This window comes from Sus scrofa, chromosome 10, assembly GCF_054392235.1.
Source record: "Sus scrofa isolate SSC_HxYL_T2T_F1_AM1 chromosome 10, Sscrofa_HxYL_maternal_Yorkshire_Landrace_v2.0, whole genome shotgun sequence".
In the NCBI taxonomy this organism is placed as follows: domain Eukaryota; kingdom Metazoa; phylum Chordata; class Mammalia; order Artiodactyla; family Suidae; genus Sus; species Sus scrofa.
In genome coordinates, this window is record NC_139392.1 from 29,717,391 (window position 1) to 29,731,429 (window position 14,039).

General features: G+C 62.1%; 1 protein-coding gene across 10 annotated transcripts in view; it reads right to left on the reverse strand.

The window, feature by feature from the left end:
- The window catches only part of LOC146398906 (uncharacterized), a 130,349-nt gene extending 116,709 nt beyond the window's left edge, over positions 1 to 13,640 (reverse strand). For 3 of the 10 annotated variants that reach the window (XM_084980783.1, XM_084980775.1, XM_084980770.1), the window contains exon 1: positions 13,504 to 13,640. The gene's annotated coding sequence lies outside the window, so the exon portion shown is untranslated. Of the gene's footprint in view, positions 1 to 4,092; positions 4,174 to 6,474; positions 6,556 to 7,664; positions 7,746 to 13,503 lie in introns of those variants that run through there. The other 7 variants (XM_084980786.1, XM_084980773.1, XM_084980780.1 and 4 more) reach the window with 3 other exon arrangements.
- Positions 13,641 to 14,039: the final 399 nt, after the last annotated feature.

A 14,039-nucleotide genomic window follows, 5' to 3' on the forward strand; every position in this document is an offset into this window, starting at 1 on the left:
CCGCTCCCATGTGCTAAGGGGTCCTCATCCTCCACCCTCTTCCCCCTTCACAACAACCAACCAAAAACCAAAAACCAGCAACAAAAACCACCACCACCGCAGCAGCCACCAAAACCTACCTTGAACCTATCCCCTAGAATGCCCCTCACAACCTCCCCGCAGGGCCCCAGGCTCTCCGTGTCCCTCTCCATTCCCTCCGGCCTCCCTTCCCCTGCACCCACGCAACCCCCACGCACGCTCGGGGGGCAAGGGGTGCCTGCCCGCCTCCACGCTCCCCGCACTCGCACAGGCCCAACCCTTCCTAGGACCTCGCCTCCACTTTTCCAAGGGATCCCATCCACCCTCTTCCTGCCTCTCAAAACTAACCCTAACTTCAACCTCTCAGCTGGGGCTCCGCTGCCATCCTCACCTCCCTCCCCCACGCTCGCGGTGGCCCTCCCCATTCCCTCTGAGCTCCCTTCCCCTCCACGCAGCTAACCCTCCTGCACTCAACCCCCATACCTGCCCTGCACTGAAGCCGGTCCCTCCCCAACCACGCACCTTTCCCCCAAACACTTCCTGGGACCTTCCCTCCCCTTTTCCCAAGCATCCTAGGCACCCTCTTCCCTTCTCAAAAAGATAAACACAAACCTACCTTGGACCTGCCCGCTGCAGCCCTGCTCACGCCCTCAGCTCCTTCACCCATGCTCGCTCGCCGCGGTGTCCCTCAGCAGTCGCTCCGGGGGCTCCCTTCCCAGGCACGCACGCAACCCACACGCAGGCGCTCTGCACAACCGCGTCCCCGCCCCCCTCGCCCCTCTCTGCCCCCACCCACACCCCCCCCCTTCCTGGAAACTTTCCCCATCAGCTCAAAGGCATCCAACCTACCCACCCCTCTACCCCCTTCTCAAACAAACAATCAAACGAACAAACACACACAGCAAGCCAAAAACCAAAACAAAAAACACCTCACTTGAACCTGTCTGCTGGAACTCCACTGACAGCCTTACCTCAGTCCCCCCCTGCTCCCCTGGCCCTCAGCACTCCCTTCAGCTCTCCCTTCCCCTCTGTTCAGGCACTACCCACAAGCCCCTCCCAGCTGCCCTGGCCCATTCCCACATGAACCCCTCTGGGCTCCTTTCCTGACATCCTTCCGCTCCCATGTGCTAAGGGGTCCTCATCCTCCACCCTCTTCCCCCTTCACAACAACCAACCAAAAACCAAAAACCAGCAACAAAAACCACCACCACCGCAGCAGCCACCAAAACCTACCTTGAACCTATCCCCTAGAATGCCCCTCACAACCTCCCCGCAGGGCCCCAGGCTCTCCGTGTCCCTCTCCATTCCCTCCGGCCTCCCTTCCCCTGCACCCACGCAACCCCCACGCACGCTCGGGGGGCAAGGGGTGCCTGCCCGCCTCCACGCTCCCCGCACTCGCACAGGCCCAACCCTTCCTAGGACCTCGCCTCCACTTTTCCCAGGGATCCCATCCACCCTCTTCCTGCCTCTCAAAACTAACCCTAACTTCAACCTCTCAGCTGGGGCTCCGCTGCCATCCTCACCTCCCTCCCCCACGCTCGCGGTGGCCCTCCCCATTCCCTCTGAGCTCCCTTCCCCTCCACGCAGCTAACCCTCCTGCACTCAACCCCCATACCTGCCCTGCACTGAAGCCGGTCCCTCCCCAACCACGCACCTTTCCCCCAAACACTTCCTGGGACCTTCCCTCCCCTTTTCCCAAGCATCCTAGGCACCCTCTTCCCTTCTCAAAAAGATAAACACAAACCTACCTTGGACCTGCCCGCTGCAGCCCTGCTCACGCCCTCAGCTCCTTCACCCATGCTCGCTCGCCGCGGTGTCCCTCAGCAGTCGCTCCGGGGGCTCCCTTCCCCGGCGCACGCACGCAACCCCCACGCACGCGCTCTGCACAACCGCGTCCCCGCCCCCCTCGCCCCTCTCTGCCCCCACCCACACCCCCCCCCTTCCTGGAAACTTTCCCCATCAGCTCAAAGGCATCCAACCTACCCACCCCTCTACCCCCTTCTCAAACAAACAATCAAACGAACAAACACACACAGCAAGCCAAAAACCAAAACAAAAAACACCTCACTTGAACCTGTCTGCTGGAACTCCACTGACAGCCTTACCTCAGTCCCCCCCTGCTCCCCTGGCCCTCAGCACTCCCTTCAGCTCTCCCTTCCCCTCTGTTCAGGCACTACCCACAAGCCCCTCCCAGCTGCCCTGGCCCATTCCCACATGAACCCCTCTGGGCTCCTTTCCTGACATCCTTCCGCTCCCATGTGCTAAGGGGTCCTCATCCTCCACCCTCTTCCCCCTTCACAACAACCAACCAAAAACCAAAAACCAGCAACAAAAACCACCACCACCGCAGCAGCCACCAAAACCTACCTTGAACCTATCCCCTAGAATGCCCCTCACAACCTCCCCGCAGGGCCCCAGGCTCTCCGTGTCCCTCTCCATTCCCTCCGGCCTCCCTTCCCCTGCACCCACGCAACCCCCACGCACGCTCGGGGGGCAAGGGGTGCCTGCCCGCCTCCACGCTCCCCGCACTCGCACAGGCCCAACCCTTCCTAGGACCTCGCCTCCACTTTTCCAAGGGATCCCATCCACCCTCTTCCTGCCTCTCAAAACTAACCCTAACTTCAACCTCTCAGCTGGGGCTCCGCTGCCATCCTCACCCTCCCTCCCCCACGCTCGCGGTGGCCCTCCCCATTCCCTCTGAGCTCCCTTCCCCTCCACGCAGCTAACCCTCCTGCACTCAACCCCCATACCTGCCCTGCACTGAAGCCGGTCCCTCCCCAACCACGCACCTTTCCCCCAAACACTTCCTGGGACCTTCCCTCCCCTTTTCCCAAGCATCCTAGGCACCCTCTTCCCTTCTCAAAAACATAAACACAAACCTACCTTGGACCTGCCCTCTGCAGCCCTGCTCACGCCCTCAGCTCCTTCACCCATGCTCGCTCGCCGCGGTGTCCCTCAGCAGTCGCTCTGGGGGCTCCCTTCCCCGGCACGCACGCGAACCCCCACGCACGCCACGGCACGCACGCAACCCCCTCGCACGCCACGGCACGCAAGCAACCCCCACGCACGCGCTCTGCACAACCGCGTCCCCGCCCCCCTCGCCCCTCTCTGCCCCCACCCACACCCCCCCCCTTCCTGGAAACTTTCCCCATCAGCTCAAAGGCATCCAACCTACCCACCCCTCTACCCCCTTCTCAAACAAACAATCAAAGGAACAAACACACACAGCAAGCCAAAAACCAAAACAAAAAACACCTCACTTGAACCTGTCTGCTGGAACTCCACTGACAGCCTTACCTCAGTCCCCCCCTGCTCCCCTGGCCCTCAGCACTCCCTTCAGCTCTCCCTTCCCCTCTGTTCAGGCACTACCCACAAGCCCCTCCCAGCTGCCCTGGCCCATTCCCACACGAACCCCTCTGGGCTCCTTTCCTGACATCCTTCCGCTCCCATGTGCTAAGGGGTCCTCATCCTCCACCCTCTTCCCCCTTCACAACAACCAACCAAAAACCAAAAACCAGCAACAAAAACCACCACCACCGCAGCAGCCACCAAAACCTACCTTGAACCTATCCCCTAGAATGCCCCTCACAACCTCCCCGCAGGGCCCCAGGCTCTCCGTGTCCCTCTCCATTCCCTCCGGCCTCCCTTCCCCTGCACCCACGCAACCCCCACGCACGCTCGGGGGGCAAGGGGTGCCTGCCCGCCTCCACGCTCCCCGCACTCGCACAGGCCCAACCCTTCCTAGGACCTCGCCTCCACTTTTCCAAGGGATCCCATCCACCCTCTTCCTGCCTCTCAAAACTAACCCTAACTTCAACCTCTCAGCTGGGGCTCCGCTGCCATCCTCACCTCCCTCCCCCACGCTCGCGGTGGCCCTCCCCATTCCCTCTGAGCTCCCTTCCCCTCCACGCAGCTAACCCTCCTGCACTCAACCCCCATACCTGCCCTGCACTGAAGCCGGTCCCTCCCCAACCACGCACCTTTCCCCCAAACACTTCCTGGGACCTTCCCTCCCCTTTTCCCAAGCATCCTAGGCACCCTCTTCCCTTCTCAAAAAGATAAACACAAACCTACCTTGGACCTGCCCGCTGCAGCCCTGCTCACGCCCTCAGCTCCTTCACCCATGCTTGCTCGCCGCGGTGTCCCTCAGCAGTCGCTCCGGGGGCTCCCTTCCCCGGCACGCACGCAACCCCCACGCACGCCACGGCACGCACGCAACCCCCTCGCACGCCACGGCACGCACGCAACCCCCACGCAGGCGCTCTGCACAACCGCGTCCCCGCCCCCCTCGCCCCTCTCTGCCCCCACCCACACCCCCCCCCTTCCTGGAAACTTTCCCCATCAGCTCAAAGGCATCCAACCTACCCACCCCTCTACCCCCTTCTCAAACAAACAATCAAAGGAACAAACACACACAGCAAGCCAAAAACCAAAACAAAAAACACCTCACTTGAACCTGTCTGCTGGAACTCCACTGACAGCCTTACCTCAGTCCCCCCCTGCTCCCCTGGCCCTCAGCACTCCCTTCAGCTCTCCCTTCCCCTCTGTTCAGGCACTACCCACAAGCCCCTCCCAGCTGCCCTGGCCCATTCCCACATGAACCCCTCTGGGCTCCTTTCCTGACATCCTTCCGCTCCCATGTGCTAAGGGGTCCTCATCCTCCACCCTCTTCCCCCTTCACAACAACCAACCAAAAACCAAAAACCAGCAACAAAAACCACCACCACCGCAGCAGCCACCAAAACCTACCTTGAACCTATCCCCTAGAATGCCCCTCACAACCTCCCCGCAGGGCCCCAGGCTCTCCGTGTCCCTCTCCATTCCCTCCGGCCTCCCTTCCCCTGCACCCACGCAACCCCCACGCACGCTCGGGGGGCAAGGGGTGCCTGCCCGCCTCCACGCTCCCCGCACTCGCACAGGCCCAACCCTTCCTAGGACCTCGCCTCCACTTTTCCAAGGGATCCCATCCACCCTCTTCCTGCCTCTCAAAACTAACCCTAACTTCAACCTCTCAGCTGGGGCTCCGCTGCCATCCTCACCCTCCCTCCCCCACGCTCGCGGTGGCCCTCCCCATTCCCTCTGAGCTCCCTTCCCCTCCACGCAGCTAACCCTCCTGCACTCAACCCCCATACCTGCCCTGCACTGAAGCCGGTCCCTCCCCAACCACGCACCTTTCCCCCAAACACTTCCTGGGACCTTCCCTCCCCTTTTCCCAAGCATCCTAGGCACCCTCTTCCCTTCTCAAAAACATAAACACAAACCTACCTTGGACCTGCCCTCTGCAGCCCTGCTCACGCCCTCAGCTCCTTCACCCATGCTCGCTCGCCGCGGTGTCCCTCAGCAGTCGCTCTGGGGGCTCCCTTCCCCGGCACGCACGCGAACCCCCACGCACGCCACGGCACGCACGCAACCCCCTCGCACGCCACGGCACGCAAGCAACCCCCACGCACGCGCTCTGCACAACCGCGTCCCCGCCCCCCTCGCCCCTCTCTGCCCCCACCCACACCCCCCCCCTTCCTGGAAACTTTCCCCATCAGCTCAAAGGCATCCAACCTACCCACCCCTCTACCCCCTTCTCAAACAAACAATCAAAGGAACAAACACACACAGCAAGCCAAAAACCAAAACAAAAAACACCTCACTTGAACCTGTCTGCTGGAACTCCACTGACAGCCTTACCTCAGTCCCCCCCTGCTCCCCTGGCCCTCAGCACTCCCTTCAGCTCTCCCTTCCCCTCTGTTCAGGCACTACCCACAAGCCCCTCCCAGCTGCCCTGGCCCATTCCCACACGAACCCCTCTGGGCTCCTTTCCTGACATCCTTCCGCTCCCATGTGCTAAGGGGTCCTCATCCTCCACCCTCTTCCCCCTTCACAACAACCAACCAAAAACCAAAAACCAGCAACAAAAACCACCACCACCGCAGCAGCCACCAAAACCTACCTTGAACCTATCCCCTAGAATGCCCCTCACAACCTCCCCGCAGGGCCCCAGGCTCTCCGTGTCCCTCTCCATTCCCTCCGGCCTCCCTTCCCCTGCACCCACGCAACCCCCACGCACGCTCGGGGGGCAAGGGGTGCCTGCCCGCCTCCACGCTCCCCGCACTCGCACAGGCCCAACCCTTCCTAGGACCTCGCCTCCACTTTTCCAAGGGATCCCATCCACCCTCTTCCTGCCTCTCAAAACTAACCCTAACTTCAACCTCTCAGCTGGGGCTCCGCTGCCATCCTCACCTCCCTCACCCACGCTCGCGGTGGCCCTCCCCATTCCCTCTGAGCTCCCTTCCCCTCCACGCAGCTAACCCTCCTGCACTCAACCCCCATACCTGCCCTGCACTGAAGCCGGTCCCTCCCCAACCACGCACCTTTCCCCCAAACACTTCCTGGGACCTTCCCTCCCCTTTTCCCAAGCATCCTAGGCACCCTCTTCCCTTCTCAAAAAGATAAACACAAACCTACCTTGGACCTGCCCGCTGCAGCCCTGCTCACGCCCTCAGCTCCTTCACCCATGCTTGCTCGCCGCGGTGTCCCTCAGCAGTCGCTCCGGGGGCTCCCTTCCCCGGCACGCACGCAACCCCCACGCACGCCACGGCACGCACGCAACCCCCTCGCACGCCACGGCACGCACGCAACCCCCACGCAGGCGCTCTGCACAACCGCGTCCCCGCCCCCCTCGCCCCTCTCTGCCCCCACCCACACCCCCCCCCTTCCTGGAAACTTTCCCCATCAGCTCAAAGGCATCCAACCTACCCACCCCTCTACCCCCTTCTCAAACAAACAATCAAAGGAACAAACACACACAGCAAGCCAAAAACCAAAACAAAAAACACCTCACTTGAACCTGTCTGCTGGAACTCCACTGACAGCCTTACCTCAGTCCCCCCCTGCTCCCCTGGCCCTCAGCACTCCCTTCAGCTCTCCCTTCCCCTCTGTTCAGGCACTACCCACAAGCCCCTCCCAGCTGCCCTGGCCCATTCCCACACGAACCCCTCTGGGCTCCTTTCCTGACATCCTTCCGCTCCCATGTGCTAAGGGGTCCTCATCCTCCACCCTCTTCCCCCTTCACAACAACCAACCAAAAACCAAAAACCAGCAACAAAAACCACCACCACCGCAGCAGCCACCAAAACCTACCTTGAACCTATCCCCTAGAATGCCCCTCACAACCTCCCCGCAGGGCCCCAGGCTCTCCGTGTCCCTCTCCATTCCCTCCGGCCTCCCTTCCCCTGCACCCACGCAACCCCCACGCACGCTCGGGGGGCAAGGGGTGCCTGCCCGCCTCCACGCTCCCCGCACTCGCACAGGCCCAACCCTTCCTAGGACCTCGCCTCCACTTTTCCAAGGGATCCCATCCACCCTCTTCCTGCCTCTCAAAACTAACCCTAACTTCAACCTCTCAGCTGGGGCTCCGCTGCCATCCTCACCTCCCTCCCCCACGCTCGCGGTGGCCCTCCCCATTCCCTCTGAGCTCCCTTCCCCTCCACGCAGCTAACCCTCCTGCACTCAACCCCCATACCTGCCCTGCACTGAAGCCGGTCCCTCCCCAACCACGCACCTTTCCCCCAAACACTTCCTGGGACCTTCCCTCCCCTTTTCCCAAGCATCCTAGGCACCCTCTTCCCTTCTCAAAAAGATAAACACAAACCTACCTTGGACCTGCCCGCTGCAGCCCTGCTCACGCCCTCAGCTCCTTCACCCATGCTTGCTCGCCGCGGTGTCCCTCAGCAGTCGCTCCGGGGGCTCCCTTCCCCGGCACGCACGCAACCCCCACGCACGCCACGGCACGCACGCAACCCCCTCGCACGCCACGGCACGCACGCAACCCCCACGCACGCGCTCTGCACAACCGCGTCCCCGCCCCCCTCGCCCCTCTCTGCCCCCACCCACACCCCCCCCCTTCCTGGAAACTTTCCCCATCAGCTCAAAGGCATCCAACCTACCCACCCCTCTACCCCCTTCTCAAACAAACAATCAAAGGAACAAACACACACAGCAAGCCAAAAACCAAAACAAAAAACACCTCACTTGAACCTGTCTGCTGGAACTCCACTGACAGCCTTACCTCAGTCCCCCCCTGCTCCCCTGGCCCTCAGCACTCCCTTCAGCTCTCCCTTCCCCTCTGTTCAGGCACTACCCACAAGCCCCTCCCAGCTGCCCTGGCCCATTCCCACACGAACCCCTCTGGGCTCCTTTCCTGACATCCTTCCGCTCCCATGTGCTAAGGGGTCCTCATCCTCCACCCTCTTCCCCCTTCACAACAACCAACCAAAAACCAAAAACCAGCAACAAAAACCACCACCACCGCAGCAGCCACCAAAACCTACCTTGAACCTATCCCCTAGAATGCCCCTCACAACCTCCCCGCAGGGCCCCAGGCTCTCCGTGTCCCTCTCCATTCCCTCCGGCCTCCCTTCCCCTGCACCCACGCAACCCCCACGCACGCTCGGGGGGCAAGGGGTGCCTGCCCGCCTCCACGCTCCCCGCACTCGCACAGGCCCAACCCTTCCTAGGACCTCGCCTCCACTTTTCCAAGGGATCCCATCCACCCTCTTCCTGCCTCTCAAAACTAACCCTAACTTCAACCTCTCAGCTGGGGCTCCGCTGCCATCCTCACCTCCCTCACCCACGCTCGCGGTGGCCCTCCCCATTCCCTCTGAGCTCCCTTCCCCTCCACGCAGCTAACCCTCCTGCACTCAACCCCCATACCTGCCCTGCACTGAAGCCGGTCCCTCCCCAACCAGGCACCTTTCCCCCAAACACTTCCTGGGACCTTCCCTCCCCTTTTCCCAAGCATCCTAGGCACCCTCTTCCCTTCTCAAAAAGATAAACACAAACCTACCTTGGACCTGCCCGCTGCAGCCCTGCTCACGCCCTCAGCTCCTTCACCCATGCTTGCTCGCCGCGGTGTCCCTCAGCAGTCGCTCCGGGGGCTCCCTTCCCCGGCACGCACGCAACCCCCACGCACGCCACGGCACGCACGCAACCCCCTCGCACGCCACGGCACGCACGCAACCCCCACGCAGGCGCTCTGCACAACCGCGTCCCCGCCCCCCTCGCCCCTCTCTGCCCCCACCCACACCCCCCCCCTTCCTGGAAACTTTCCCCATCAGCTCAAAGGCATCCAACCTACCCACCCCTCTACCCCCTTCTCAAACAAACAATCAAAGGAACAAACACACACAGCAAGCCAAAAACCAAAACAAAAAACACCTCACTTGAACCTGTCTGCTGGAACTCCACTGACAGCCTTACCTCAGTCCCCCCCTGCTCCCCTGGCCCTCAGCACTCCCTTCAGCTCTCCCTTCCCCTCTGTTCAGGCACTACCCACAAGCCCCTCCCAGCTGCCCTGGCCCATTCCCACACGAACCCCTCTGGGCTCCTTTCCTGACATCCTTCCGCTCCCATGTGCTAAGGGGTCCTCATCCTCCACCCTCTTCCCCCTTCACAACAACCAACCAAAAACCAAAAACCAGCAACAAAAACCACCACCACCGCAGCAGCCACCAAAACCTACCTTGAACCTATCCCCTAGAATGCCCCTCACAACCTCCCCGCAGGGCCCCAGGCTCTCCGTGTCCCTCTCCATTCCCTCCGGCCTCCCTTCCCCTGCACCCACGCAACCCCCACGCACGCTCGGGGGGCAAGGGGTGCCTGCCCGCCTCCACGCTCCCCGCACTCGCACAGGCCCAACCCTTCCTAGGACCTCGCCTCCACTTTTCCAAGGGATCCCATCCACCCTCTTCCTGCCTCTCAAAACTAACCCTAACTTCAACCTCTCAGCTGGGGCTCCGCTGCCATCCTCACCTCCCTCCCCCACGCTCGCGGTGGCCCTCCCCATTCCCTCTGAGCTCCCTTCCCCTCCACGCAGCTAACCCTCCTGCACTCAACCCCCATACCTGCCCTGCACTGAAGCCGGTCCCTCCCCAACCACGCACCTTTCCCCCAAACACTTCCTGGGACCTTCCCTCCCCTTTTCCCAAGCATCCTAGGCACCCTCTTCCCTTCTCAAAAAGATAAACACAAACCTACCTTGGACCTGCCCGCTGCAGCCCTGCTCACGCCCTCAGCTCCTTCACCCATGCTTGCTCGCCGCGGTGTCCCTCAGCAGTCGCTCCGGGGGCTCCCTTCCCCGGCACGCACGCAACCCCCACGCACGCCACGGCACGCACGCAACCCCCTCGCACGCCACGGCACGCACGCAACCCCCACGCAGGCGCTCTGCACAACCGCGTCCCCGCCCCCCTCGCCCCTCTCTGCCCCCACCCACACCCCCCCCCTTCCTGGAAACTTTCCCCATCAGCTCAAAGGCATCCAACCTACCCACCCCTCTACCCCCTTCTCAAACAAACAATCAAAGGAACAAACACACACAGCAAGCCAAAAACCAAAACAAAAAACACCTCACTTGAACCTGTCTGCTGGAACTCCACTGACAGCCTTACCTCAGTCCCCCCCTGCTCCCCTGGCCCTCAGCACTCCCTTCAGCTCTCCCTTCCCCTCTGTTCAGGCACTACCCACAAGCCCCTCCCAGCTGCCCTGGCCCATTCCCACACGAACCCCTCTGGGCTCCTTTCCTGACATCCTTCCGCTCCCATGTGCTAAGGGGTCCTCATCCTCCACCCTCTTCCCCCTTCACAACAACCAACCAAAAACCAAAAACCAGCAACAAAAACCACCACCACCGCAGCAGCCACCAAAACCTACCTTGAACCTATCCCCTAGAATGCCCCTCACAACCTCCCCGCAGGGCCCCAGGCTCTCCGTGTCCCTCTCCATTCCCTCCGGCCTCCCTTCCCCTGCACCCACGCAACCCCCACGCACGCTCGGGGGGCAAGGGGTGCCTGCCCGCCTCCACGCTCCCCGCACTCGCACAGGCCCAACCCTTCCTAGGACCTCGCCTCCACTTTTCCAAGGGATCCCATCCACCCTCTTCCTGCCTCTCAAAACTAACCCTAACTTCAACCTCTCAGCTGGGGCTCCGCTGCCATCCTCACCTCCCTCCCCCACGCTCGCGGTGGCCCTCCCCATTCCCTCTGAGCTCCCTTCCCCTCCACGCAGCTAACCCTCCTGCACTCAACCCCCATACCTGCCCTGCACTGAAGCCGGTCCCTCCCCAACCACGCACCTTTCCCCCAAACACTTCCTGGGACCTTCCCTCCCCTTTTCCCAAGCATCCTAGGCACCCTCTTCCCTTCTCAAAAAGATAAACACAAACCTACCTTGGACCTGCCCGCTGCAGCCCTGCTCACGCCCTCAGCTCCTTCACCCATGCTTGCTCGCCGCGGTGTCCCTCAGCAGTCGCTCCGGGGGCTCCCTTCCCCGGCGCACGCAGGCAACCCCCACGCACGCGCTCTGCACAACCGCGTCCCCGCCCCCCTCGCCCCTCTCTGCCCCCACCCACACCCCCCCCCCTTCCTGGAAACACTCCCCATCAGCTCAAAGGCATCCAACCTACCCACCCCTCTACCCCCTTCTCAAACAAACAATCAAAGGAACAAACACACACAGCAAGCCAAAAACCAAAACAAAAAACACCTCACTTGAACCTGTCTGCTGGAACTCCACTGACAGCCTTACCTCAGTCCCCCCCTGCTCCCCTGGCCCTCAGCACTCCCTTCAGCTCTCCCTTCCCCTCTGTTCAGGCACTACCCACAAGCCCCTCCCAGCTGCCCTGGCCCATTCCCACACGAACCCCTCTGGGCTCCTTTCCTGACATCCTTCCGCTCCCATGTGCTAAGGGGTCCTCATCCTCCACCCTCTTCCCCCTTCACAACAACCAACCAAAAACCAAAAACCAGCAACAAAAACCACCACCACCGCAGCAGCCACCAAAACCTACCTTGAACCTATCCCCTAGAATGCCCCTCACAACCTCCCCGCAGGGCCCCAGGCTCTCCGTGTCCCTCTCCATTCCCTCCGGCCTCCCTTCCCCTGCACCCACGCAACCCCCACGCACGCTCGGGGGGCAAGGGGTGCCTGCCCGCCTCCACGCTCCCCGCACTCGCACAGGCCCAACCCTTCCTAGGACCTCGCCTCCACTTTTCCAAGGGATCCCATCCACCCTCTTCCTGCCTCTCAAAACTAACCCTAACTTCAACCTCTCAGCTGGGGCTCCGCTGCCATCCTCACCTCCCTCCCCCACGCTCGCGGTGGCCCTCCCCATTCCCTCTGAGCTCCCTTCCCCTCCACGCAGCTAACCCTCCTGCACTCAACCCCCATACCTGCCCTGCACTGAAGCCGGTCCCTCCCCAACCACGCACCTTTCCCCCAAACACTTCCTGGGACCTTCCCTCCCCTTTTCCCAAGCATCCTAGGCACCCTCTTCCCTTCTCAAAAAGATAAACACAAACCTACCTTGGACCTGCCCGCTGCAGCCCTGCTCACGCCCTCAGCTCCTTCACCCATGCTCGCTCGCCGCGGTGTCCCTCAGCAGTCGCTCCGGGGGCTCCCTTCCCCGGCGCAGGCACGCAACCCCCAGGCACACGCTCTGCACAACCGCGTCCCCGCCCCCCTCGCCCCTCTCTGCCCCCACCCACACCCCCCCCCTTCCTGGAAACTTTCCCCATCAGCTCAAAGGCATCCAACCTACCCACCCCTCTACCCCCTTCTCAAACAAACAATCAAACGAACAAACACACACAGCAAGCCAAAAACCAAAACAAAAAACACCTCACTTGAACCTGTCTGCTGGAACTCCACTGACAGCCTTACCTCAGTCCCCCCCTGCTCCCCTGGCCCTCAGCACTCCCTTCAGCTCTCCCTTCCCCTCTGTTCAGGCACTACCCACAAGCCCCTCCCAGCTGCCCTGGCCCATTCCCACACGAACCCCTCTGGGCTCCTTTCCTGACATCCTTCCGCTCCCATGTGCTAAGGGGTCCTCATCCTCCACCCTCATCCCCCTTCACAACAACCAACCAAAAACCAAAAACCAGCAACAAAAACCACCACCACCACAGCAGCCACCAAAACCTACCTTGAACCTATCCCCTAGAATGCCCCTCACAACCTCCCCGCAGGGCCCCAGGCTCTCCGTGTCCCTCTCCATTCCCTCCGGCCTCCCTTCCCCTGCACCCACGCAACCCCCACGCACGCTCGGGGGGCAAGGGGTGCCTGCCCGCCTCCACGCTCCCCGCACTCGCACAGGCCCAACCCTTCCTAGGACCTCGCCTCCACTTTTCCAAGGGATCCCATCCACCCTCTTCCTGCCTCTCAAAACTAACCCTAACTTCAACCTCTCAGCTGGGGCTCCGCTGCCATCCTCACCTCCCTCCCCCACGCTCGCGGTGGCCCTCCCCATTCCCTCTGAGCTCCCTTCCCCTCCACGCAGCTAACCCTCCTGCACTCAACCCCCATACCTGCCCTGCCCTGAAGCCGGTCCCTCCCCAACCACGCACCTTTCCCCCAAACACTTCCTGGGACCTTCCCTCCCCTTTTCCCAAGCATCCTAGGCACCCTCTTCCCTTCTCAAAAAGATAAACACAAACCTACCTTGGACCTGCCCGCTGCAGCCCTGCTCACGCCCTCAGCTCCTTCACCCATGCTCGCTCGCCGCGGTGTCCCTCAGCAGTCGCTCCGGGGGCTCCCTTCCCCGGCACGCACGCGAACCCCCACGCACGCCACGGCACGCACGCAACCCCCTCGCACGCCACGGCACGCACGCAACCCCCACGCACGCGCTCTGCACAACCGCGTCCCCGCCCCCCTCGCCCCTCTCTGCCCCCACCCACACCCCCCCCCTTCCTGGAAACTTTCCCCATCAGCTCAAAGGCATCCAACCTACCCACCCCTCTACCCCCTTCTCAAACAAACAATCAAACGAACAAACACACACAGCAAGCCAAAAACCAAAACAAAAAACACCTCACTTGAACCTGTCTGCTGGAACTCCACTGACAGCCTTACCTCAGTCCCCCCCTGCTCCCCTGGCCCTCAGCACTCCCTTCAGCTCTCCCTTCCCCTCTGTTCAGGCACTACCCACAAGCCCCTCCCAGCTGCCCTGGCCCATTCCCACACGAACCCCTCTG